Here is a 27,121-nt window from a genome sequence, read left to right as displayed (position 1 = left end):
ATCACGCCAGGTCGCTGCCCAGCAGAGGGTTTCCCCCTGCACGACGCTAACTCTTCCTGTCCTGCTCTTGCCGGCTGCAGCGCTGACCCACCTCCGGTGCGTTCCACAACAATGCAGAAAACATGGGACAGGCCTTCAGCGTCAGCACTCTGAGGAGAGGAGGGGAACAGCGTGTCACAGACAGAGCTTTTAAATAATATCGGTTCTCTTCTTTGACAAGCCAATGAGCGCAAAAACTAAATAAACATTTACAGTGCTCATTTCACCAGTGCTGACTAGGTCACAGCACGATCCGTACCCCTAGCTCTAGTTGTCTTTCCAAAAGTCTGATGGCCTTCATCTTTTCTAGGCTGGACTTGTACTGCCCTTAATAGAATTGTATTTGTGTTCAGTGCCTGTTGCCAACCAAAAATGGGAATAATTTATAATGAATTAGTACCTTCACTAATTTCACACCCCTTTCTGTTCACGTTCTCCATGAACAGACGGTGCTTTGAATTTTTTTTTCTTTAGACACAGTAATTCCCAAAATCATTTATGGAGGGCAGTTAATTTTTTCTTCCCTACGTAGCGAGTTCAAAGGTAAAACACAGGATTTGCGCTGCAGACAGAAGGCGTGCTCGTGCATGTGCTGGTTCATGGCACCGTTTCTTTCCCTGATTCAATATGACTTACCAAAGTTTCTTCTTACAAAAGAAAAATTACCTGCTAGTTATCTGTGTTCTTCATTCAAAATTTCTTTCCGCAAATATTTCTAAGTGTTCTGCTTCACTCACCGTATCAAGCATCGTACTTATTTTACCTCCATCTATTAAAATAGCTGTTAGAATAGAAATAGAAAGTGAATGCAACCCTGAGCCCCCTTAAATGCACAGGTAATATTTCATATGGAAACTGCAGGATTTTTTTTAAAATACAGCATTCTCAATTAAGGGCTTAATTATAAAATATTTACTCATTCTGCTGAGTACTTAGCCAATCCTCTTGGGTCCTTTTGGAGTAGTTACCTGAGTAAATGGTCACCATTGTAAACAGGAACCGTCACTCTGGTCCCTACTTAAGAGCTGTAAATAAAAAACTGAACCTGAATAAATCCTGTCCAAATCCCTTTAAAGTTGAGTGCATGAGGCACCTTTACACAACTGGCCAGAAGAGATGACTGGCAAAGCAGCCCCAATGGTTTATTTTGCAGTGAGACACAAAGCCAGAAGTACTCTGTTTTCTCATGCTAATGAAGCCCAAGGTGACAGAAATTTGGCAGAGCATGATCCCATGCCGTTTCAGGCCAGGATGCAGGAAGGCCAGGGCATTACATTTAAGCACCATTGAACACAAACCTGCAGCCTAGCCTGGTCCTAAAACTTCATCTAAAATTAATCCAGAGCCAACTGCCCTCTTCATAGCCCACCTCTCCATGACAAAGTTTTTTTGTCAGAGTAAGCGATAAATATTTTGCTACTTTAAAATTGCAGTGTCCAGACCGTGAATCCTTTGCTTGCCTTCCAAAAATACTTTGGAGATGCTGAAAGTCTCCAAAACATTCAGCTGAACCAGCAGTACACGGTAGCATTCACATAGAGTAAATGGATTTTAGAGCATGTGTGCTGTACATCATCAGTGTAGTCTTCAAACTTTATCAATGCTGGAGTACAAGGCTTTGGGGGGAAAAAAAAATTAAGGGGAAAAAAAAAAAATCACAGCAACCTATAAATTAAAGGCTTTCTTTGGCTCATTTACCCAGTTAGCTTTGCATTAACTTTCCCACAACACGATTTACATAAAACTTTTCATGCCAAGCACAAGCGTCCTCTGAATCCTGAAGCTATCACGTTAGTTCATTCAACAGAAAGAAGAGGTGCTGCAAAATAATGTCAGGTCTGTATTTGGAACAGGACATCAAGAGGACAAAGAAAAAGCCAATTTTAGTATTACCATGTCAGCAAAAAGTAACCATGTTTTTCACAGAGTCTTTGTGAAGTTCAGCTCTTGCGTTCAGGCCTCAAGCCCCTAAGGTTTGGAATCGCGGCGGCTCTCCCACGTCTGCATCGCAATTCGGGGATGCTCTGGTCATTACGGCAGCGATGCCTCTGGCGGGGTGGCTTTGTCCCTGGTGCCGCTGCCCTGCTGGACGGGGCATGTGCACTCAAGCTCGGCTGTGTGCACAAAAGCCTCCTCCAGACTAACACCAAATACAAACACAACCCTCTGCCGCAGCAAGCAACTTACCTTCTGCTGAACAACTGCCGCTCTTTGCCTCGTCTCTGTGAGCAAGCACTCAGCTCTGCATTTTAACAGAAAATGTTTGAAATACAAAATTTTCAGGTGAGAGGAGAGAGAAATTGCAAGTTCCTTAAAGTTACTATATGAAATCAATAAATAAACACACACTGGGTGTGGTATTCAGTTTCCTCCCTTTCATTTTTTCCCCCCGAAAGCAGTTTCCAGATGGATTTTCCCCAAGATGTTAATATTGTGCTGGTTTTAACGCTGATTGAAGCAGGGTAGCAAGTGGTTATTACAGGCCTGACATGCCTGTTCTGCCAAGAAACAGCATGAGCTTTCAACTCAGAAAACAAGGTGAACTTTGTTGTTTAATCAATCTGCTTTGGCCTGCCTTGGCCAGGTATGCATGTTCATGCTCACAACAGGGATGACTGTTAATTTATGATCAGCTTATTGGTCTTTTTCTTAGTCAATGCCTGGTTTATTAAGGGTGCAAACAACGTTCAGCCCAAAGACTTTTTTTTTTTTTCCCCTGGGAAAGAAGTTCTTCTTTTGAACAACGAGCCTGCTGGCGCTGTCCCCACCGAGTCTTCCTTTTCCCCCCCTTGAGCGCCACGTGAGGATGGCCAAACAGCTCAGGGCTCGCTGCGCTCACTGCCTCGCTAAGCCTTTAACTGCGAGCTCCTTGCCTAAGGCCTCCCTACCTGAGGATGTACTGCTCAAATCGGAGAGCTCTGGAGCCGTTCTGGGGGATTCTCAGGGTAGTAAACTTGGTCATATGACTCGTCTCAGTGTCCTGCCTTAAACCCTAACTGAGAAGGAAATCATTGTTTCACCTGCAGTCTTCTCCGTGCCATTTGCCTTTGTTTTCCAGCAGCATAACTAGGTGTAAGATGGCAGGGCAGCTCTGGGCTGTTTCCTTCTACCAACCTGTAGCCATGCAGTGAGCTTTACATCTGTCCCTACAAGAGCAAAAAAAAAAATCAGACTCATAGCTTACCCTTTAACAGATGCTTTGCTCTTTTGAGAGCCTCTCTTGGATATATGGAGTAGGCAGTTTATCTATTCACAGAGCTGATGTTCCTGATCGTGAAACAAGAAGCTGAGGCGCTTTAGCTGGAGCCAGACAAAGGCAATGTTCCCATTCGCTACTTCTCAGAGTGCATTTGCAAACCAGAAGCAGCTTCAAATGTTCCTCTTCAGCATGAATTCCCGTTCCATCTTCTTCATTACCTGACCTGTCCATCAGGTCACAGGTGGGCATACGGGTCCACGTCAGTATAATGTGATGCAGAACCAGCACTGAAAATGGGATTTAAATCGTGGTAATAGGGTGTATGTGAATTCAGTTGGATTTTGCCTGAGAAATTGTGTGTAAATTAAAGCACTATTCAGAAAGGTATGCACAGTGCTTAAAAATGAACTTTAATGCTCAGGGGCCAAGCATTTCTGTATTCTATTTCAAATGGTTAATCGGGCTCTTTTTCACTCGGTATTCTTTCTGTAAAACCTGGGCCCGTTCAGTGAAAATAATGCCGGTCGGATGTGCGGGCTTGTATTTGCGTGCATGTGTACGCCCCTGATTGTTTCTGCTGCTAAAGCAGGCAATACAGAGCTTGTTTTCAAAACTGAGTCACTATTTGGGCAAAGCATTCATTTTTCAAGATGTGAAAACTGCTCAGCAGCCTGAAGGAAAACACTTCCATAGGTTTTCCTTCCCGTATTTTCCAGTTTTACGCTCCTCAGTTACAGCCCTGTGTTGAAAAATGTCTTCCTGTGTCAGAACTTCTTGAGGAGAAAACCCTAGGAATTGGTGGAAAGCTCACTCTGTCAGAGCAGATGCTTAGGACTATCTGCTAATACAGGAACAAATACAAAACACTCCTATTAACTGCTGCCAAAGTATACCCACCCTTCTGAATTGCTTCCTGTTTTCAAATTTCTTGCCGTTGCAGCAGCACGGCGGCATCAGCTATCCTCACTTATTGAAGCCTGAGAAAACAGTTCCGAAGGGCCAAAAATGTATTTGTTATTAGGACTGACCTTAGGCATACAGTATGTGAAGCTGCGGGAACCGCACGCTGAATCTCTGATGATAAGTACGGTGATGACTGGGAAGACTGTGCTGAACTACTGTGAAACAATTCAGGTAGTCAGCAAACAGGGCTAATTGCTAGTTTGAGGGATATTATGGGTAATTTACTGCCCACTGAGGGCTTCTACCTAAAAATAAGCTTCCCCCCCCCGCCCCCCCCCCCCCTTTGGACAGGACTTGCATATTAATGTAGAATTCCTGATGCAATTACATGTGAAGAGGACGTTCAGATGCACTTCCATAAATGCCCTTCTGCTTCTCAATTACGTTAACTGTCTTCATAGATCCTTTGACAGAAACCATATTCTTCACTTTGTTTCAAAATAGCAAATAGGCAGTAAGCTAGACTTTGCTGTTATCCAGGATGTCTTGGATCAAAGCTCTGAGAGTAACACAGTCAACACAAGAAAAGAAACTACCGGTGGTTTCCAATACAAACTAATGGGGAAGTGTCAAGTGAGCAGGTACTGACAATTGAGCCCCGAAACCAAATGTTGGAGTGCGAAACTCCACCTTTGAGAAGGAAGAACAAATATCCACAGAATGTTTTGGCTATAATTACTTCATTTAAGGAAGAAAAAAAAAAAAAAAAAAGTGCTGAATTCACTTTGCTAAAGTCAAGACATTAATATTTTTGGCATGTAAAGATGTAAACCAAATGTTTAAATGAAATGTCATCCCCTGGGTTCGGATTTGCCCACTGAACTACAGTACAAACCCTCCACAGACCTTCATACAATACACATTTTTCAGTTCATTGAAGAAGGCCCCTGCTGCTTCTCAAGGAAAACTAACTTGCAGAAGCAAAATAAATACTGGCGTGGCAGTGTAACAGCGGAGCCTCGCAAGCACAGATGTGTAGCATTGTCGGCTCTTACATCAGATAAGGCGTATTCAGACATAATCACTCCAGTGTCTGGGACACGTTGCACGCTGCAGAGCTGCCCAAGTATGGCCTGACAGACACATACAGTGTGTGTTCAGGCTAAATGGCAACAAGCTGACAGTATTTCATAACAGTCCTGTTATGTCTAGATAGGCAAATGTTTGTGTAATTTAGCTCTGACTTTGAAATAGCGTAAGAAATCGGGAGACAAATGGAGCCTTGTGATTAGTTGTCAATGATGTCGTACCTGCCGGGTGACGATACTGGCCGAAGGGGCGTCCTCGGGGCGCCGCGACCGTGCCGCGACAGCCGTCGCCACGAAGCCTCCGCCTGTCCCTTCGTTGCCCAGCTGACGCGTGGGGCTGCTATTGGGCTGCTCCTGTTAAAAAAAAAATATATATATATACATATATAGCCACATGTTTAGCCGTGGGCCCCGGGCCTAGCTGAAGTATGGCGCGCAAGGGGTTACTAATGGCCGCTTTTAAACAAGATACCTCTACAAAAGCAGAGAGTGCATTTAACCCGACAGAAATATGGCTCGCTGGTTCTGTGGTACTCCTATTAAGACATACAAAGTATCTCGGCAAGGGAAAATTTAACTTACATACAACACATGATTTTAAGTAAAGAAATATTGATGGGGCGGGGGGAACAAGTATTTTTTTAGCTCTAATTTATGGCTGAGCAGCTTCATTTTAGTTACTTCATGGGAATATTTTAAACCAAGCCTGCATGATATTAAAATAAGTTAAAATGTATGTAAAATTTATGAGAGCATGTCAGGTGCAATGCTTGATAAAGTAAGTTTAATGCTTCAGAATTTTTTTCTTCAGGCAGAGAAAGCTGAATCCTGCAATTCTAGGTTACAGTATAATTTTAGAAACTCTTTTCCATTATACCATTCTTTTATTAATGAGATCCAACCCAATTTAACGAAAAGAGGTAAATTCCTAAAGAGTTTGTGGAAAGTCCTCAGCAGGTTGGAAGCTGGGAGCGTGTGATAAAAGAGGATATTTTCCTACTGTTCATACGATATATCCAATTTTATAAAAACACAGAGGAAATCAATTTACAACAAACTTTATAAGCTGCCACTTACGAGTGTGAGGCAAAATGCTGCCTCACTCCGTGAACAAACAAAAGCTTTGGCCGTTGACAGGGGCTGTACATCACGTTGAAAACTCTTCATTTACCGGGGGGGTGCGTGTGTGTGTGTCATGTTGTTTCATTGTGTGACACTCCCAATTATCGTGACAGAGCTAAATGACAAAGTACTGTCACCCCACTGAAAATTCAGAGCAGCGTCTTTCCATTTTTCCGCCCGGTCGCGGGAACATCGCTGAACTGGTACAAAGGAGAGGCAGGAGCAGCAAACAGGGGCAATGTCTGCATACTGCTCTGGTGGATTAAAAATTCAGCTCCTCGGCAATATTAAATCTGAATTTACTTCCATCAAACAGAAACTTAGCATATCTCATTCTTCCATTATAAAATACTGACATCAGAAACAGTGAATCCTGAAATGAAGATTATAGATGAAAACTATGCGCTTGGTAATTATCATTTTTTTCTTTGTTATTATTCCTTTCCTCTGAGGATTGCACAGGCTGTTGCAAACAGTAATGAAGTTAGCATGCAATGCCAGTGTAAAGTATGCGGCAAAGTTATTCTTTCCCTCATTATAGATGAGGGAAGCGAGACAGCGGGAGGAGGGCGATGTCCCCAGCCAAACTCGTACACAAGTGGGACAGCCCTCCCTCTCACATCTTCATCATCCTCCCCAGCGATGAGACCCTCAGTGCCATCTGGTTTCTGTCTTCTTCTGGTCTGCTATTTCCCTAGGTTTTTTAGGTCAGAGTTATTAATATCAATGACAATTTCTGACACAAACTAAACAGCCAGTTCACAAATGCTTTCATTCCTGACAAATCCACTGCCCTGCCTGCAGCGTTCTCGAAAAACCACGGCACTAAAAAATACAGTTGCAGGCGTGGAAACGCCCGATGGTTTGTTTCACTACCTGTCTGTTCCTCCAGCCCCTTCTGGAGGCTTGACACCGAAAACAGGAACAGGCCAACGGGTTGTGCGACCTGCACTACACCAACCCTTTGGGTTCCTGCCTGCGGAGGCAGCACGCAGCGCGGGCTGGCTTCCCGACAGAAAAGCCATCTCATCACCCCCCTGAAATTCAAACTTGGCCAATTAAGTTGTTCCTGGCTGGTGTCCCTCTTCGGTAATTACCCAGCGAGGTAGCAGCAGCAGGACCCTTCGTTCGCAGGTGCTCGCTCAACACCACCTCCGCATACTCTTGAACCCTGCCTCGTCGCCGATGGACGTTTTCGAGGAGTCTAATATATACAGTGTGTGACACCTGATACTGTATCTGTCTCCTATGCTTCTTACAAAAATCAATCTAAATCAATAAATTGTCCACCCTCCTCATACAGTATTTGCAGAGGTTCCAAGACAGGACCGATTACTCTTAAGGCTGAATTGTCAGGTGTCAGATGAGAATATAGAAGTTGAAGCATTATATTTAGGAACAGATTTATTCAGAGGACCTGCAGAATTTGCTTTCCTATCAACAGGTCTATAAACAGAGCTTTTATAGTATGTTCTGGTAGAAACCGATACCTTGCAAAATGATAGGGGCTGTGTTGTTGCTTTATTTTTTTTTTTTCTCTTCTTTTTGCACAAATCAAATCATAGAAGCTGCCTGATAGAGTAGGTAAACTAACACCCAAGCCCACCAAAGTCGTGGCAGTGAAGCTCCCGACCTCGAAGGGTTTTCGGTCCTGACCCGTCTTGCCAAGCGCGTTGCCTCTTTGTTACCTGATTTTCTAAGTACAGGTGTAAATACTCCATGCTTCATTGATCTATAAAATATACGTATCTTTATCATGCATTCAGTCTCTTGGGTTCCGTTCCAGAAATGAGACCCAGGTCTAAAGATTACGAGAACGCTTCTGTCCCTGCCAAAACCACAGCACGCAAATACCGCGGCTTATTATAATCACACAAGATGTTCCCAAGTTTAACAGTTCTCATCCCAGAATACCAAACCCCCTCTCTTAGCACTCCTGACAAATCAATATGCATTATTATTACGTGCTCAGATACTACCACGATAGATATCAGATTTCTGCTCATGCCAAAATTTCAGCTAGCTGTTCCCTCGAGTATTTATGCTTGTGTACTGTATTTAACGGCAGCCCATTCAAAATGCTCACAGCTCCTAGGAATGAAATGCACATAATTTAGGAATAGCTGCCTGGCTATTCAGGCATCATGCTGTGTCAAGGGAAAATTAAATCTCTGACTCCCCCCCCTCTTTTAAAACAAACCTGTAGTTTGCATCATATTTGGGGGAGCTGCATGGAAGTTTCATAAAGAGAAAGTGAGCAAGGCTCTTTTTCCAGTTTAATGGTAGTGCCTCCCCGTTAATGTTCCAAAATGATACAGTAGTTTAAAAAAAATGGTCTCAGCATGCATGCATTGTATCACATTAAGAAATCAGGATTTTCTAGGCACTGCACAGCATTAATTACACTGAGCATGCTGCAAATTTAAATTAAATGATATGCCACGTTCTGTTGTAAATATCAAAATGGATTGCAAGATACAGCCCCGTATTTGCTTCTGATTGGCATTTGTGCACTGAACAGGATCAAAAAATCTCAATCATATACCCTTTTTGAGAAGCACCTGATGCAAATGCCTTTTTTGTTTCCAGGAGTACCTAACAGTGTAGTTACAGGTCAGAATTCTCTGACAAAAAAAAAACCCTCCCCCAAAAATAGTAGCATTCCTAAAAGAACAAAACAAAGCCCTCTTTGCCGTGATTCCCCCTCCTAACAAAAGAGAATAAAAATATGTTTCTGTGCCCCCCACCATTTACAGTCTGGGGAGTGGAGGGGCGCCAGGAGGAAAATGGGGGCTACGTGGGACTGCAGCAGGTCATCGTGAAGGGAGGGACCCTGATTTTGCCATGTGGGTCAAGTACCCAGGATCCTACGTAAGCCAATGCTGTGTGGGCTTCACGTCACCCCAGCAGAGAACGGCTGCTCTTACAGCTGGGGCTGAAGGCAGGGAGGTGGGGCTGAGCTGGGCCTGGGACTGCCTCATCGCTCTTAGGATGGAAGCTTGGTCTGGTGATTCGATAAGAAAAAAATAATGGCTGAAAAGAATATAAGCAATAACCAGCAGGTCTATTAGTATTTGTGTTCTTTTTCTTGGCACAGGTATTTTACGTTCCTTTGTGATTTTATAATATCAGATTGAATTGTCAAGATCTCACCAGCCTCTGCCCTTAAACAACTGGATGAGGTGTATATTGGCCTGTATTTCTATGTGATTAAATACTAAACAAATAGTTTAAAACTCTGCACATCAGAGAAAGGATGGCATTTAGTTAATCGTATAGAGAAGGCATTTAAAAAAAAAAAAAAAGCTGTACGTTCAGGGCTTATTTAAGGTCATTGTGAAACGCGTAGCGCTGAGCTGAGAAGGACAAGCGAGTGCCGGTCCGGATGGCCACAAAGGCATGAGGCATAAAGGAGACACGCCATGAAAGTGTCGGCAGGGACGTGCAAAGTCACCAACATGTCTTCAAACCCACGACCACCGTATTCTTTCTAAATTATCTTACCTTTTCTGTGTCTTTTGCTTTTAGGACTTAACTCCAGTTTTCCTGGCCCGTTACGCAGCAGTCTTCTGTGTATGACAATTACAACTGTGAAAGAAACAAAAATGAAAAAAAGAAAAAAAAAATGAGGACAGCCTGATCTACCCCTGAACAACAAATGGACATTAAAACTGAACTCAGGATACCTCAACCTCGTAAAACTTCTTTCTCGGATCTTCTGAAGAAGAAATTCCTCTAGACTCTTCCTCCGCTAGTCTGAAATGCGCTTCTCTGGGTCAGGTGGTGGATAGTATTCTTATGGGATTGTCTAGTAAAGCCAGGCTGTGCAGCTGGGCCTCCTGGGGATCAGTTAAAATAACATTTGTCCCAAACCTTTTCACAAGCTTTTACTGGACCTTTTCACTGTCTCATTTGGGCGTGACGCCGGGTGTTCAGGAAGTGGCTGGTGACAACAACAAAACCTGATGTATGACTGTAAGATGGCTGTTCATTCTTACCTCTGCCCACAACGCCTCGCTGCCACCAAGGTGGCAGATTTAGCTTTTAAAGACGTGCTTCTCCCGAGGAGCTGCAAGGATACACGGAAGGGTGTCTAACCTCCTGCGTCCAGAATGAATTGGGTGATGGTCAGCTAGGCGAGATGGGCACCATGAGACGACTCCTCTCCATAAGTAACACAGGCCTGACAGAAATAGGTGGGAGAGCAACCGGCCTTCAGCTTTCTCACCATCTTCCAGCACTTGCAGGAAAAAAAAAAAAAAAAAGGAAAAAAAAGGCAAGGCAAAGATGATAGTTTATGTGCAGCTCAGGAAGCTCTCAGAAATGAATGTGTCTGTGATTTAATAACACATCTACACAAAACGACACCTCTCCTAATATTCACTGAGAGAAAGAAGGCAGAGCAGTATGGGGCCATAACCAGCACACAATGCATTACTATTGCAACAACAAACAGCTAAACTACCAGGTATTTATTTTTCAGTATGCACAATTGTTGGAGGAGAATGAAAATTATTCTTTGACACTGACGGAGATGTAGAAAGCCCTGTGCTTCCCCTAGCTCCCATGGTCCTGACAAGAAACAACTCACAAATTCTAATAAATAGAAAATAGAAATAAATACTTTAACTATATGGCATAGGGTTTTGAATGGCTTTCTGAATCGGAAAGTGCTGCTCGTACGTCTTCGTTATTTCTACACTCTCTAATGCTGGCTCTCCAAAAGTCAGAGACAAAGTGAGATGGATACTACAAGGATCACAGACACTACACTGGGAAACCAAGTATCAATGGTACATCCAGATTTATGGTAGGCGATGGCAGTAAAGTGAAAGCAAAACTGTTTGCACAGTCTGTATTGTTGCCCATTACTGTGTATTTGCCCTTTTTTCTTGCTTAGCTACAGCTGAAAGAATGGAAAATTGTACCTTATATACAGTATTAGGAGACACTTTTTGATCGTAAGGTCAATCAGACTAGTTTACCTGCTTGAGGTCTTTATGGCACAATCACTCAGTGTCTTTAAGGAAAGGTTAGATACATTTATGGGAACGGTATTTTGCAGAAGCCTTCCTGTTTCATAGAGGTCTTGGACAAAATGACCCAGGAGGCCCCTTCCAAGTCTATCAAATGTGGTTCCCTGATTGATGCTGTTTCCCCCCCAAGTCTTTTCAAAACACAAAGCACTGTTATAAAATTTAATATGATACACTATATAACTTTAACACAATGCCATTTCCTTATAGGAAGTGGTTAGCTGGTAGCACAGGAGCCTCGCGCAAAAGGAAGAAAAGAAGAAGAAATTGCTGTGCAGTTTCTCTGCCAAAGGATATCGACTATAACATTTATGATGTTTCTCAGTACGGACCCTCATCTGTGCAGGGGGACACCAACTCATGGAGGCATATAAGTAACCCTGACTGTAGTATATATTTTTCCAGAAGAACCTAACAAGGCCTGAGGTAATTTTCTATGCTGTGCAGTGAGCCTTCCCTCAATGCTGGAAAGCAAATGGACACCCAGCTCTCTTTATAAATAACTGCCCGGTGCTGTCATCGGCAGGGCATAATGTGTAGAGCCGCCCGCAGGCAAGAAACGGGAGCGTCCAGCCCCTCTCTGCATGCCCACAGGGCCACAATGCAGGCATGTCCTCCGCCCAGGGTCTCAAACCCTTCTGTGGTTACAAATGGCAAGAAGGAAAATGACACAAAAATGAGAAGCGGCTCAGAAAAGCCTGTGGTGTATTTAATCACCTGCTCTAAGATGACTTTGTCCCAGCCTGCTACCATGCATGCAGCCATCATGCGGCAGAGGGACCGAAACCCTGAAAACTACACGCCCAAAAAGCTGCACTTCTAAACCCCTTTGCTGAGTGCAGAAAACCAGCAGCAAAGTTCGTGTTTGTCAACAAAGCTTTGGGCACGTTTTCCCTTACCCGACTACAAGGTGCTGCTTAAGAGCGAGTTCTGGTTCTCTAAGGAGCGGGCAGCTTGTCGCACAGCAGCGAGGCTTTTCTCGAGCTGGTGATCCAGCAAGCTGCGGTGTTCGCAAAGAAGCGTTCAGTGCGGGTGAGTCGGGTGTGTAATTTCTTTTTCAGACAGAATGGCCTCTCGGTCTTTCACATGTTGAGGTCCACCAAATCATTTAGTAAATTTATATAGTATTTCTCACTGCTATACTTTTTTTGTTTTGAGGAGAGATGGTTTTGTTGAATGCTTCCTAAACTATTTCTTTTTTCCTTTCAAACTGTTAATGTATTTAAAAATTTAAGTCAACTTAATGAAATTTCTAACAATGAACCAACCAGAGTCTCTGGGCCATTTCATTGAAATGCTGTGGTTGGCCTCCATTGCTCTGTGGTAAGTTTTAATTGTAGGTTCTCACAGGAAAAAAACAAAAAAAATACCCACACCTTTACTGAATTGGGGTTTACTCTCAAAACCATTTTACACTAAGCTTTTTATTTTCATTTCAGCTGATTTAGTTAAAGGCCAAACTCCTCTTCCAAAAAACAACCCCCTGCCTCCATCTTCTTGGGACAACTCTGGTGGGAAATAACAATGTCCATACACACACACACACTCCAAAGGCTTTTGAAATCTCACAAATGTGAGCGGTTTCCTCCTGCAGGGCGGGCCAGGATTAACTCTTTTATTAACCTTCTAACCTCATCCACGAGAAAGAAGAATAGCCTAGGCCCCTTTTTTTTTTTTTTTAATTTGGAAGCTTGCAGCCTTCTTTACCTAAACATTTCTGAGCTCAAACACCCTACAGATGGGAGCAAAACAAGGACCATTAATGGTGCTTTCCATGAAGAGCTCCCTGAAGCCCCTTTTGGACCCTCCCATGATGATGTACTCCATGTCAGTGGCTCTCCCTAAAAGCTTGTGTTTTCACTTGACAGTATTTTCCCAGTGCCATGAGGCTTGGGTCTCCCTGTGTTTGAATCATAGTTGTGGGAGCAAATAATAACCTTTTGGTCCTTTTCAACATGTTGCATCCGTGTATTTTCCCCGACTCCTACGTCAAAAAAGTGACTTTTAGCAAAACTAAACATTTGACCTGGCTTTAATCCTGACAGCGCTACAATTGCTCATCCTTACCTCTCACTTCATCCCTGCATCACGGAGCAGAGTAAGACACTCATGTCGGAATAGCTCTTTTCACTGGAGTCAAAATGGTAAAAATTAGCCTCAGTGAATGACACGAGCAGAAATTTCAAAGGCAGGAAAATTTATCTCCTGCTCTTTGTCTTACAGTGTGGTGCTTTTTAGTGGTTGGAAGATTCAGCTTCCAAGCATCCCATATATATATATATAAAAAAAAATCCTAGTGGGCAACAGCTCGCCACCTTCTTTCTTAGGGGGTTGAGCTCAGCAGCTGGAATCTGCCAGGGAACGAGGGTTGAGATAAGGATGGAGAAGACCTTTCCTGTAGCCTTCAGGTGTTGGTCAAGGGTCGGGATTAGGAAACAGTCAAAGCAAAACAAAACTGTCTCAGCTACGTCTCCTCGCTGTGTTACATGAGGTCATGGCTATTTGGCACAAGGAACATGGTTTGGGGTCAGCCCTGTCTCTCCTCCACTGTAGCTTAGACCATTAACTGCTTTGATGATACAGTGCCTCTCGGGGCTTCTCCTTCTGCAAGATTTATACTTCGTTCAAATGTAATACGAATGCTCCACTTTAGCTCTTAGGAGGCAGAGAGACTTAAAAATCTCAGATGGGCAGGACAAGCGAGGAAGGCAAAATATCTCTTCTCGGGTCCCTTGTAAAGGCGTTCAAATATCGCTTTGATGAGAACTTTCCAGCTGCTTTGCTGGGTAAACAGATGCATCACAGCTCTAATGTGCAGGGATGCCCTTCACACCAACAGAGAAAAAAGAGGCGGTGGGAAGAGTAAAAGGCACCTAAACAAAAAAAGCAGGCTATGACGGATCCAGCTGCTTTTTTTGCCTTCTTTGATGTCTGGAAATGGGAAAACCCATTCAGGATCACGGATTTCCAGACTGGGCTGTATGCGGCGTTAGCTGTGCCACAAAGCAGAGATGGTATGCTACCGTTGCCTCCTCCAAAAAAAGCTGCTACTATGAGTTCTTTGAGGCTCAGAAACTCCATTTCCCAGTTGTCAGTTAATACTTCAATGACTATACATAAATAATAGCAATAATAATCCTAAAAATACCTGTCTTGCCATTATGTTGTACTCAGTCTTTGTGAGGCATCTCTCACGATAAAATCTGTGTATTAAACACTTTAATTGAAACTCTTAATAAAGGAGATATTTTCATGCGTGCAGTTCTAGTCACACAATGATCACAAAGCACTTTATAGAATCAAATAAAAGTAGCCAGCCTGATCCCTGTACAGAAGCAAACACCGTTACTGTGCATCTTAGTAGTATATAACAAAGCTGTCATAAAGACAATTAATTGTCAAACGTACCGTATTTTAGGGTTTATACTGGCCAAACAGCATCCAAAAAGCTTGGGCTTCTCTTAAGCTTGTTCTAAAAACCTCTGATGCCATCACAAGCAACACGGCAAGAAGGGACTGGACGGTCTCGCCTACCAGATGGGAAGATCAGGCTGCAGCCAGCAGGGCTAGCGAGCAGTCGTGCCTCATTATCAAGAGCCCTGGTTCAGAAGGAAAAAAGAAAAAAGGTTATAATTTTCCTGATTTAGAAAAAAAAAAGCCATGGAAGTCTTGAAGTTCCATGGTGCTGAATACTGAGCAGCCTCCATGGGGTCACTAAGAGAGGACAAGGCAAACCCCGGCGATGCAAACGCTACCGTTAAATGATGCCTCCCGAGGTCTGGACGGGGTCTCAAGCTTTGGACCTTCTAATAGGTAGTTCTGGAGCTCAGAGACGGGAAGAGCTTTGTTCCCTCTTGTATAATTGATAAATTACCATTGTTAGTACTAAACAATGCTACCGAGCGCAGAATGGAAGCGCGCTAATGCTTTATCCATCTTAAGCAATTCTGCTCGTGTGCTCATACTGTTCTTAAATGTGCTAGATATTTGTTTGACGAAACAATAAGTTTTAGAAAAGAGAAAAATAAGAACTTTAAAGATAATCAAAACCTTGACTACATACTTTACCACAGGCAGCTGTGAATAAGCTTCAGTACTCTTTATTTTTAACATTCCAGATATGTAATTTAATGCAGGTCTAATGACAGTCTCGAACGTACTGCTTTAATCGAAATTGTTCAAGCTCTGTTCTGTGACAAGGGCTCACGAGCTACCAGCAGGGTTGTCCATTTTCCCCGCTTCTGTAAGGAAAAGAAAAGGGAGGGGAGGGGGACACTCTTGAACTTATGTTGCTATTGATGTGTAATATACAATAAAAAAACAGTTAAATTTCAATTACCCACAGGTAATTATAATTTTATTGTTTGACTGTACTATGGGGATTTTTGTAATTCCCAAGACTAATAATTTTCTATAATTTTACAGGTTGTCAAATAAACTATTAAAGATTATCTTTGAAAAGGATTCTGCAATTGTAAGGACATATCATACTGTTCCTGTACATTATTAGTAATTAGAGATCCCTGGATAGTGAAATATCTGCACTATATGCTAGCTGCTGGATACCATATTTTCTCACAGCCTCCTGTAATCTTGAACCAAAGCTTTCAAACTTCTCATCCATTGTAGCCTGAGTCACGTCCAAACTTTTATTAATATTCACTGAGCACTCATTAAGCAATTCTGCTGCGTTCGATACGTTAAATCTATGCTTCCTGATGGGGAAAAGCAAAGGCTCACAGGTCCATCCCGGTGTAGTGGAAACAAACACAAAAGGACTAATTCTGAGCTCTGTCCCCTGATGGGGATATGGCGAAGAAGCAACATTTATAGCAGCACAAAAGATCTGAATCTGTCCTGAATGCCTTTTGACAATGTGGCTTGCACAACAAGATAAAATTATGCTTCCTGATTTTATCCTAAAAATATGCAGAGATGCAAATATGCTAGGGATCAGCGTTGGCTGTCAACAAGGAGGGGGGATGGGATGGGATGGGATGGGATGGGATGGGATGGGATGGGATGGGATGGGCAGAGCGTCCAGCCCACAAGAAGCCAAAATTTGGGGGTATTCCCTCGTCCTGATCAGCGAGTCCCCCCCCAGATTCACTGGGGTCTTGCTGACGAACTCCCCAGGCCTCTTTCCCTCCCGCACCGGCGCCCACCATCCACACAGCTAAGGGGAGCAGACAGCAGCTTTTCCTGGCAAAAGCCAGAAGGCAACTAAACCAGCATTTACCGGGTGAAAGCTTCCTGCATCTCCTTGGCGAGATACTTATTTGGTCTTACAGGGTTGTTAATCCTAAGGAGGACCAGAGGAGGGATGAGCTAAGGAAAGCAGACCCTGGAACGCTGCATATACCATCCGGGCACAGACCGAGAGGGCAGCGAGTATAAAACCACACGAGGGGATTAGCAGTTGTAGAGATTGTTGATATCTTGCCTGTAGAGCCATCAAAGGCACAATTCTTAGCTGGCGGTATTTTTTTTTATTGCGGTTGCCCCAGGAGATAGTCATTATTTGTTTTATTGGCCTCGTGGATTGTTATGTGGTGAAGGCTCTGTGCGGAGGGAGACTTCAACGCATTAAGATTTCTTTATGGGCTGAAATCTCTCTGAGGAGAGCAGTTTCGGGACATGAAGATTTTCATGCGGAAAACTATGGATATGATTTCCGCCCCCCCCCGCCCCCCCTGGATGCCTCCACCCTTACGGCTGGGGTTCTGCTGGGACACCAAGCAAGAGCATCATCTCACGGCACTTGCCCTGCACTGGCCACATCTGCAGGGAGGGTTTTGCCTTCCTCCTGGTGCCAAGCAGCCTTCGTGGCAGCTGCGATGCTCAGCGAGCGATCTGGTGAGGGATTTCCCTCACGCCAGGGAGCGCTGAGGGTGGCTTATGTTGGTTTTACGGCGGTGTTGAGCTGGTGGAGCAGTATAAAGATACAGGAGCACAGGGAAGGATTAAGGCCAATGGACTGCAGCTCTCTGCCTTCCTCTAGAGACAGCTTCCATCCAATCACACGTATTAAACAAATCTGAGTAGTCAGCGTAGATATACACACTGAGCTCTCTTTCCCAAGGTCTGCTTGTCTTGCTGTCCTGCGCTCGTCCTGCACCTACGGGAAGGTGTGCGAAGAGGGATGTTTGATAATTTGGAGAGCTCTTCAGGAAGGGGCATTTTCTGCTCCTGACTGCCTCTCTACCTGCCAACCCATCTCAACTGAGACCGAGCCTGTTACTCCAGATGATTGGCATTTATAATAGATAGACAGAGAGGAGAAAATGCAAAGCCCACAGACAAGGCCAAATATGTTTCTGGATAACATACCATATACAAACACACCTCTCTCTGCTTCCCCTTAATTTTGGTTTGCATTTCCTGCTTAACACATTCCTTGTTGCAAGTGGAACACGTTCTGACAATTGAATAGTGAAAGCAATTAGAAACAGAATTAATTGATTAAATTAAAGCCCTGCTTTCCTCATGTTTGTCATATGACTACAAATATTGTCACTCCCATTAATATTAATTAATATAATTATCAATGTTTCTAATCCCTACACATTTTGTTGAAAAGTTACTCTTAGCTCAAGAATATAATTGTTAAGTCATGGAAATGTTAAGTAGCAGCTAAGCAAGTCCAAAGAATTAATAGCAAACTGTAGTTTATCCAAGGATTAGACTTTTAGCAATACATAATCACCTCTTCATGTGTTCATCCACATAAAATACCTTCTATCCCTCACTATACTTCTGCCTACTTGTCCTTGCAGTGCACAGTTTTCAAGATTTAAAAAAAAAAAAAAAAAAAAGAGAGAGAGAAGATAGTAAGTAAATATTCTTTGCAGTTGCACGCTTTTCTTCAAGATAAGTCACTGCGATAAGAGTTATGTGCCCTTAGCTGAAAGCAATGTCAAGGTCAATTATCTCACACTGAAAGCCCTAATGCAAGATACTTTTGTGATCAGAATAATATATGTAACACTGCAAAGCCTTTGTTTTGGTGTTGAGGAAAGCAAACCTCTAGTCTCTCCAGACTTCCCAACGCATTGTCTCTCAGTTTTGAATGTCACCAATTATTCCAATAATACAAAAGCCCGACTTGCCACGCTGTTGCCGTTTGAGCAGGTTTTCCTGGCGTGGTACGACTGGCCCTGCCGAGTGCGGAGGGACGCTGAGCGGAGCCTGCCCTGCCACCTGCACGCTTCCTCGGCGGACAGTTAGCAATTCCTGCCTGGCAATAGCACGCCTGCTTCACAGTAGTGGTGCTAGGTGGAGTATTAATTAGCTATTTTGGAAAACAGCCAAAATGCTTTAAAGGCCTTTGTGGTAAGATAAGAGTTTTTTTCTGCTGGAAGAGAATAATGTAATCATTTCGCTATTAATATTTAATTGTATGTTGCTATGCGTTATTACCAACCTATACTGATTATCCTAAGAGAAATGGTGATACTGTGCAAGCGATATCTGTTTAGGAACACTATTGGGCCACACTGTAAAAGAAGTGACAGAAAAAAGCTGTTCTTTAAAGGTGTCGCAGTCACCTGCTGCTCTCTCCTCCTACAAGGCATCACATTAAATACTTATAAAATGTATGAGCTTAAGGAGACTCACGGAGAAGTGCCACAGTTTTCCCTCTTGTCAGGTGTTCTGCTTTGCTTGTTTTTGTAGGGTTTGGTTCTTTTTTTTTTAACGGCTGCCCTTTGTAATGAGTAGTTACTTCTGAGAACTCTTTCACAAGCAACTCACGGGCATGGATGAAATCAGCAGCAACACACAGGCTGCTGGGGAGAGGGCACATGTTCCCCTGCACCTTCGGGGGGTTGAGGTTCCAAAGAGCCGAGCTGCTACAATGCAGCATCAGCACAGGTTTAAATCTGTGTGTGATGATCAGGTTCACTGCTCAAGTGCACTGTTTGTGTAAAGTGCAGTTAGTCTTTTTTTTTTTTTTTTTTTTGCAATCTCTTGGTTTCCCGTTTGTCTACCTGCTGTTCCTACCTGAGGCAACCTTTGTGCTCCGAGATTAAAACTTAGCGCGCGCCCCCTTTCAGAGAGCGTCCTGATCTGAAAGTACTAGTGCACCCCCCAGAAAAATGTTTAGGTGAATTATTGTACTTCGACAACTGACCCAGCAGAGTTGGACCACAATCCACAGCCCATTGCTAAGGAAACAGCATGCACACACCAGAGTCAGAAATACATATATGCGAATTCTTCTCGCAAGGAAATCATTATCAGAAGATGCTAAGATTCAGACCACTGATACAGTCAGCTTACTGGTACAGGAACGATTGTATCACCTGCTCGTGTCCGCTCACAAACTCTTCATTTCATCTAAGAGAAAGCTACCCATGAGACGACAGGAAATCTTTAATCTACTTTTCTCCATTTCTTCAAATATCTGCTTCCTATCAACTTGCATTGAACATGAGCAACACAAAAACTTAATGACGTATCCTCCACTTAATAAAACAAATGGAAACAAAACACAGTTCTCTAGTGTGACATGGGTTCATCACAAGAAAATATTACATGAGAGCAAGTCCACCTAGCAGTTCTAAAAAGGCAGCATGGCTGTAAATTCAGGAAGAAGAAATCAATTAGACAAAAAAATTATGTAGAATAGTCTACTGTTTAGTAACAGAGAATCCATAAGCAAATTTCTGAGCTGCACTTTGCCACTGACGTAAGTGGCAGAAGGAGGAGTTCGAAGGGGCCTTTACCTGTTCACCCAAATATTTGAATAATGTCCATTGCAAAGAAAAATAATGACCTTTTTTTCTCCTGAATCCCTAATATTAATTATATATTTCTAGCATCACCCTGTAATACTAATTTATACAAACATATATTAATAAATTTTATCAATTATTATCTAAATCATCTAAAATACATATGTACAAATACATAAAAGATAGTTTACATAATTATATAATACTATTTATATAAAAAGTAATTATCTTTTTGGACAGGTACTCAAGACTTCCATGATTTTTCAGACAGCTGAGAAAGTCTGGTGGAAAATTGAAAAGTTTGCACCCAATTCTCACGGTTTTCAGACGAATTAGTTTCAAAACAGACAGATGATTTTTCATGAAAAAGATTTAGACACCATTCATTTTCAGTTCAAAAAACAAAAAAACAAACAACAAACAGAAAATGTCTACCTGTTCACTTCCAAACTGCGATTCCTGGCACAAGCCCATGATCACCAGTGAAAAATGCACCTTTGTCTTGTACACGTCCAGTGCTGCGGTATCTCCGGGACTGGTTCAGGAAAGCCCTGAAACATTCACAGTAAGTCCAGTAAGCGCTTTTCCAAACAGCGATTCTTTCCTGAACTGGGGCCAACGTAGGTCAAGTAAAGGGAAAAACAAAAATGCAGACAGTGAAGCAATGTGCCCGTAATTCCCCAGCAAATTAGAGATTTAACCTCTTGTACAGTAGCCAGTCCTGTTTCTCAGTTAACCATCTGTCTTCTTGTCCTTTTTTAGTTCAGGGAAAGAGAAAGACACCCTCTCACTACCCTCTTCGAGGGCTTCCCAGACCAAGAAGCAACAGCAGTTTGCATAATGAAAAGTCACTTTGCTGCTTTGGGGAAAACATGAATGAGGTGTCTGACCAAGATAAAGAAAGATGGCACTGGATTAACTCAAACACAGCCCGTGTGCCCCAGCAGCTATTACATACTGCTCAGCTGCATTTTTCCTAACTAGACCCTTTATTGCTCTATGAATTACAGTCACATGCCAACTAGTGATCTAACAGGAATTGCAACTTTTCCTGAGCAAATACACTCTGTCGGGCATGACAGTGAAAATCTGAGGGTTTAGCCACAGCAGTTATGCCTTGCTTTCATCAAAGCAAACGGTCCTAGTCTTTTTTTATACCACCACCTAATTGAGCCTGCCAAGCTTCACTGAGCCAGTGTCGGTTCAGCAAATGCCAGCCTGTCTATACCTGCCACTGACATCAATATATTTCTCGGTAAGGCCGGCACCAGGGAAAAAACAACGAATTGGTGGGGCCTGGCCCCTTTTTTCAAAGCTGAGGCTGAAGATGCAGTGATCCTTTGCAGAAAGACTCAGCGGTCGCTGCTGCGGCCAGGCACCGTGTTCCTCGCTTGCACCTCTTCTACTGCCCAGGCTGCAACTGCAGCGAGGTGGGATTGTGCTCCCTGATGTTCGGAAGTGCGTGGAAGGTGCCAACATGAACCGTATTTTTGTTACTTACTTCTTTATGCCCAAGAAGTTCTTTTTGAGCATATTTAACAGTATCCGATGCGGCAAATCTACCTCTCCTGATGTTGCGTGCACAGATGCAAGGCAGTCTTTCTCCTTTGCTAGGGAAACTGTATTTATCATTCCAGGAGTTAATTTAATCAAAGAAAAATAATAGATGGAGAAGAGGAAGAGCACAAACCAGCATCAGAAATCAGCTTTAATAATGGTCCATCTATTTGAGCATCTTGGCAAGAAGTCCTGTCACCTGCTGCAGAGGTCCTAAAGTCCTAGTGAAATACAGGTTGAAGAAACGTAATTTTTCTCACACTAATTGCAGTAATGCTAATGCATTATTGGAACAGGGCCAGGATAAGTGAAAAGCAGTCTGTCAGCAGATAAATATAAATTATATATAAGAAAAACACTCTGTACCTTTAACTCCTAATTCATTACAAGTCAGCCATCCATTTTTAATTTCTGCGCATGTCACCCGCATGGTCAGTAAGCCAAGCTGTATCCTATTGCAGAAAGGAATTCCAGGCCACCAAGACACCAGCAAAGCTTTGGCTAGCGGGCCCCGAAACAGTAACTTCCTGTCGCCAGGGCACTAAATATGCATTTTCTTTCAGAAGTTGTTGGAAACAGCAGGTGCTCAGCACTTCTGAAAATCTGACGACGGGGCACCCACGACCACATTGATGTTTTGTGCAATTATTTCTTCTCATACTATCCCTATATTTTTCAGTGTGCATCACAAACAGAGAAAATTTCATTCAGTCAGAGGGTGGGGGCGAGGGAGGGCGTTCGCACCACTAATAACATGTGTAAGTAGCTCGAGTTCCATTTTCACAATCCTGCATATATCAGGTCCTCTCAATAGAATCGGAGTCTACTAGTGGCTACATGCCCGTGCTTTACCTATGAGCAATGGTAAGAAGTAATAATACCAATCTGCCCCAGGTTTCAGTGGCACGGAAGTCTGAAAAAGCCTTCTAGTTGGTCTTGTTTTATACAGTTCTTATTAATAAAAAGTCCCTCTCATGTGCATTAAGGAAAAAAAAAACCCCAACATACCACACTTCCTGCTTAGGCACGTAGCAATCTTTTCCTTTCTGTTCCAGTACATTATTAATTCAGATTATCCTGTTGCTTCAGCTTTGAAATAAAAAAATAAGAAAAGGCCATTGAATTTGCTGTCACCTTTGGTAGGGAGGTTCTGTTCCTCTGCTTATTTGAGATATTTCTTTCCATCTATTGCACCATCATGTTTCAGTTCCTGAGAGCTATAGATATTTATTCAGTGCCCTTCTATCTCGGCCATCGTAAATAGCTCTCCGATAACAAATCGCGCTCTCTGAACATCATTTGCTACCAGAAAGGATCTTCAAGAAGCACATGCACTGTGATATCGGATATCCCCCGCTTTGTTATGAATGCAATAGAGAGTTTTACAAAATTAGCTTCCTTCCATTTAGAGGATAAGTATGTATCATTTTAGTAGTTTTATGACTTCTTATTGCCTGTCTGTTTATGCTTCATACTTAGAGAGTCACTGCTCCCTTGCTCTTCAAATGAATACTACTACTTAAATATAGAGAACGATATGTGCTTATTGAAAGATTCAAGGATTTCAGCTGTCAATAGAGGCTTAATTATCTGCTGGTGGATGCTCAGATACCACAACGATGGCTGTTGTATAAAGCCAGCATAGAAGGGACCACTCGCAGCTCTTCATGCGCTCTGATCCAACAATTTAGAAAGAAAAAAAGATGTAATGCACAATATTAACTTGCATCTTACTTCCCTGTGTCACAACCTATCATGTAATGTTATGTTATTTCATGTCCTGTCACACGTAACATGATGCAATGCAATGTCACACTTCAGAAAATATTACTAAGTGAGAACTGATTCTTGTTATCAGTTTGGAATATGAGTCTCTGACCCAAACTTACTGTGGCTTCGGCTGATGGGAAGGGATCAAACCGAGAGCTACATCGGGCAAATGCTTTTCTTCTCCAGCTTGGCCAGCAGATGTCCATTTGTCAGTTTTAGGTTCAATTGGAATTTCTCTGTCACAAGCGCTTTCTCTTGTAAAAGAAATAGCAATTTTATGGCAAGCCAAACACTGAAAAAAAAAGCCCTTCGAAATACATAATAAATGTATATTAGCGAGACAGAAAATTGGAAAATGGCCACCTGCCAGCAGCCACATAAATTTTGGAGGCAATGCATTTTTCTGCCATTATGCGTTATCACAGGAATTGCAAATATTTATTAAAAGTATTAAAATGGTAAGAATGTTAAATGTTTCCTTCAGTAGTGGAAATTCGCATTGCCACATAGAAGATAGGATATTCTGATACAATGTTTATTAAAATGACTTCATTTTATTAGGCTGTCATACACAATAAATGTGCAGGTACAGTTAACAAAAGATCTATTGTGGATACGGGAGATTTGTGAGTAACACTTCAAAAAAATAATCTCTTCTGAACTCTATTCATATAAAAAGCATACTACAAACTTTCATTAACTTCCTGAGAACCAATTATTTTCTGAGCTTATTTTCTTTTTCTGCCATCCCGCTATATTTTGTTAGTCTATTTGTTTGCTTACTTTTTAATGCTTAATGGGATTAAATGCAGTTTATCTTTAATTTATATACTAGTAAGCTGAGCGTAGACTCTACGTGTAGCAGGCAACAAAACATTACGATTATTTTTGGGTTCATTTACAGGTCTAAACATGAATGACTATAATATATTGGGACCCCAGTATCTTTTCATCCATGAATAAAACATTATTAAAAGACTGGTGGGAGCTCCATAATATTGATTGAGAAGAAAATCACATTCCAGTTTTGCCCACATTTTCCGCTAGGATTAATCACAGTGGTTTTGTTCGTAAGGTTCTCGTTACAGTAAGACACAGTGAACACCACTGACATCCCGTAGCCTCACGGGGCAACTTTTCTGGTTGGGTTCACTGGGCATAGAGCCCCTTCCAGGAGGGTCTGAGCACCGATGGGGAGAGTCCTACGGGGAGACACCAACCCCTACATGAACGGGTGATTCGAGCAAGTGAAGGGTTTAGGTCTGTGAAAAGCAGCTGAATAATCATCTCTCAGGACAGACTTCGACAACAGCTGGATTACAAGGGGTTATCTCAAGATAATCAAGATGATCTTCTTAGACGGTCGCAAGATTTGTGATGAGATTGTTGTTCTTGGATGGAAAACACCACCACTACTGTGCTCAGCGGTTTCCTGAATCAGCAATGAAAGGAAGGAGGATAGCCATTGCCTTCACGACTGAAAGTGTCATCTAAGTAGCTTTTAAAGGTCATTTTTTTAAGAAATGAGCAGAGAAATAGGAAACCAGTACTGGTTTTTTTCCTTACGTGAGGGTTCCTCAATTCCTTATAGTCCATTAAGTAAGAAGTGCGATTGAAGTATATGTTGTAGACAGAGAGTAAATAGATCAAAGTTACAAGACCTAGGATTTATGGAGAGCCTTATGCAAGAAAAAGCCTGACTCTGGAAGATAAAATTTCAGAAATAAAGGATTTTTCTCTCCGCTCTTGTATGGTGCAGTTTTATTCCTTTCTGACAAACACAGAGTGGGACGGGGAGGCGGGGAGTAACTTTCATGAAAAATAACACTTTGTCTTGATCCAGACACTTTATATGAATTTGTGAAATATCCTAAGTGGTGCATGGGATTTAACAGAAAATGTGTATGTTGGAGAGAGAGACTTGGCCGCCTCACAGGCAGAGGCAAAACCTCTGTTGACTTTGGTGGGGGCAGGTGTAACACCCTCTCACTGCTGCAGCTGCTCGACCAGAAGTCAGAAACCAGAGCTGGGACTGGCTCTGCCCAAAGCACTCGCGTAATTCGGTCAGCGTAAAACCCGCAGTCAGCATTTCAAGCAACGCAAAACCATTGGGTTGGCCAACCTTATTTAATATGAAGCATGTTTTATCTTGATTTAGGTGGTTGTTGTTCTTTAATTAAAGAAATTATGGGAGGTCATTCTCATTAGTTTAGAAGAGTCCTCACAGAAGGGGTTTGCACTGATTTAACCTCAGGGTAAGCTGGCACAACTTTTGCATGTAAATAGGATTTAACACCGGACACTTTGTGAATAATCCAGCTCTTCACTTGCGACATTCAAGGAATACTTGGAATACTGAGTGGAATAAAAAGATACTGTTGAGAAGCTGGGGTCTTACCGTGAAATTTGCCAAATGATCTGCGGTGGCAGCCTGAAGACACCGCACCAGCGGGGAAGGGACACCACGGGGCTTTCTGCTAGGGGCAGTCCAGGCAACACGCCCCATCCCTGCATGACGACACGAAGAGATATTGTACTCAAATCCCATTGCTCACGCCTGGGCAGATGGAGGGCTAGCTAAGGGGCACAGAAATTGGGCAGCAGGAGCGGAAAGCAAGGTGTTTCCCCACTATCCAAGGAAGTCACACCCTGAGGCTGGAGCATGGCACAGGTGCATGGCGGCAGAGGGGCCACCACTGCCGTGGAAAAGATTTGCCATGGAAAGAAAAAAGAAAAAGAAAAAAAAACCAGCAGCGGCATGAGAAGTGCCAACTCTGAATGACGCTGTCTTTAATTGGTACCACCAAGGGCTTTGTGCGGTCAGCACTCTCCGTGTTTATAATAGAATCCCCAAATTCGACTGATCTGAAGGGCATCTGACTGTTTTACATTAATCACAAGCTATACAGCAGAGGCTGAGAGCAAGTGGGCAGATACCCTGGTGTAGCAGCACTAAGGAGCTCTCATTATAATCATCCTGCCAAATCAAAAGAAAAACCCTAAGGCTCCTAATAAAGGAGACCACTGGACTAAACAAATTGAACAAGTAGCGAGACATGCATGAGCTTAAAACTACTGGTGTCAATCAGATTTTTCTGAGCCACTTATTCTGCTCGGTACTCCAAATCACATGCAGACAAAACGCAGGCACAGGCTCCACGGAGAAGCACCCACCCTAGCGAGGTACATGCTGACAGATGGGTGCTAGCACATACACCTAGTGCTGGGGAAACAGGTACAGATGCAGTTTATAAAAACACCTTCAAGAAATCATTATGATACCACTATCAAAACTGAATCAGCAGTTAAGTGAAACGGGCAGTGTGTACGGGGACGTCAGCACGTGCGAGCAGGAGGCTATCGAAGCAGGCTTTTCGGTCTCAGTAGGGTCAGAATCGACTTCCCTCAGGTCCAGTTCAGAAAATATAAAAGCAAGACTTTGGACCTCATAAATTGGAGTGTCTGTAGGTCAGGAAAAAGGTGCAGTACCCTGAAAGCCCTGCGCACCTCTCACCTTCCTGCACCTGCTGATGGAAGTTATTATATAAGTTATATTCCCTACTGGAAGGAAAAAAATTAGTAAAAAGGTTGGTCATGGCACTAATGAAAGATCTCCAGAAATGGGAGAGAAAGAAAATTTTAAATTTAGAAGCAATATATTACAAGTTGGTG

General features: G+C 42.8%; 1 long non-coding RNA gene across 2 annotated transcripts; it reads right to left on the bottom strand.

The window, feature by feature from the left end:
• Positions 1 to 576: 576 nt before the first annotated feature.
• LOC141941561 (uncharacterized) lies at positions 577 to 20,719 on the bottom strand. Of its 2 annotated transcripts, XR_012628380.1 has the most exons (9): positions 20,558 to 20,719; positions 15,451 to 15,628; positions 14,796 to 14,986; positions 10,450 to 10,591; positions 9,856 to 10,190; positions 5,452 to 5,583; positions 3,060 to 3,185; positions 2,227 to 2,281; positions 577 to 820 (listed from the first exon to the last, which is right to left on the bottom strand). It is a non-coding gene; the product is annotated as an uncharacterized LOC141941561 (long non-coding RNA). The 2 variants fall into 2 exon arrangements; XR_012628379.1 differs by having other exon boundaries at positions 9,856 to 10,591.
• Positions 20,720 to 27,121: the final 6,402 nt, after the last annotated feature.

This window comes from Strix uralensis, chromosome 3 (genome assembly GCF_047716275.1).
Source record: "Strix uralensis isolate ZFMK-TIS-50842 chromosome 3, bStrUra1, whole genome shotgun sequence".
Lineage (NCBI taxonomy): Eukaryota > Metazoa > Chordata > Aves > Strigiformes > Strigidae > Strix > Strix uralensis.
This window is presented reverse-complemented; position numbering and strand designations above follow the sequence as displayed.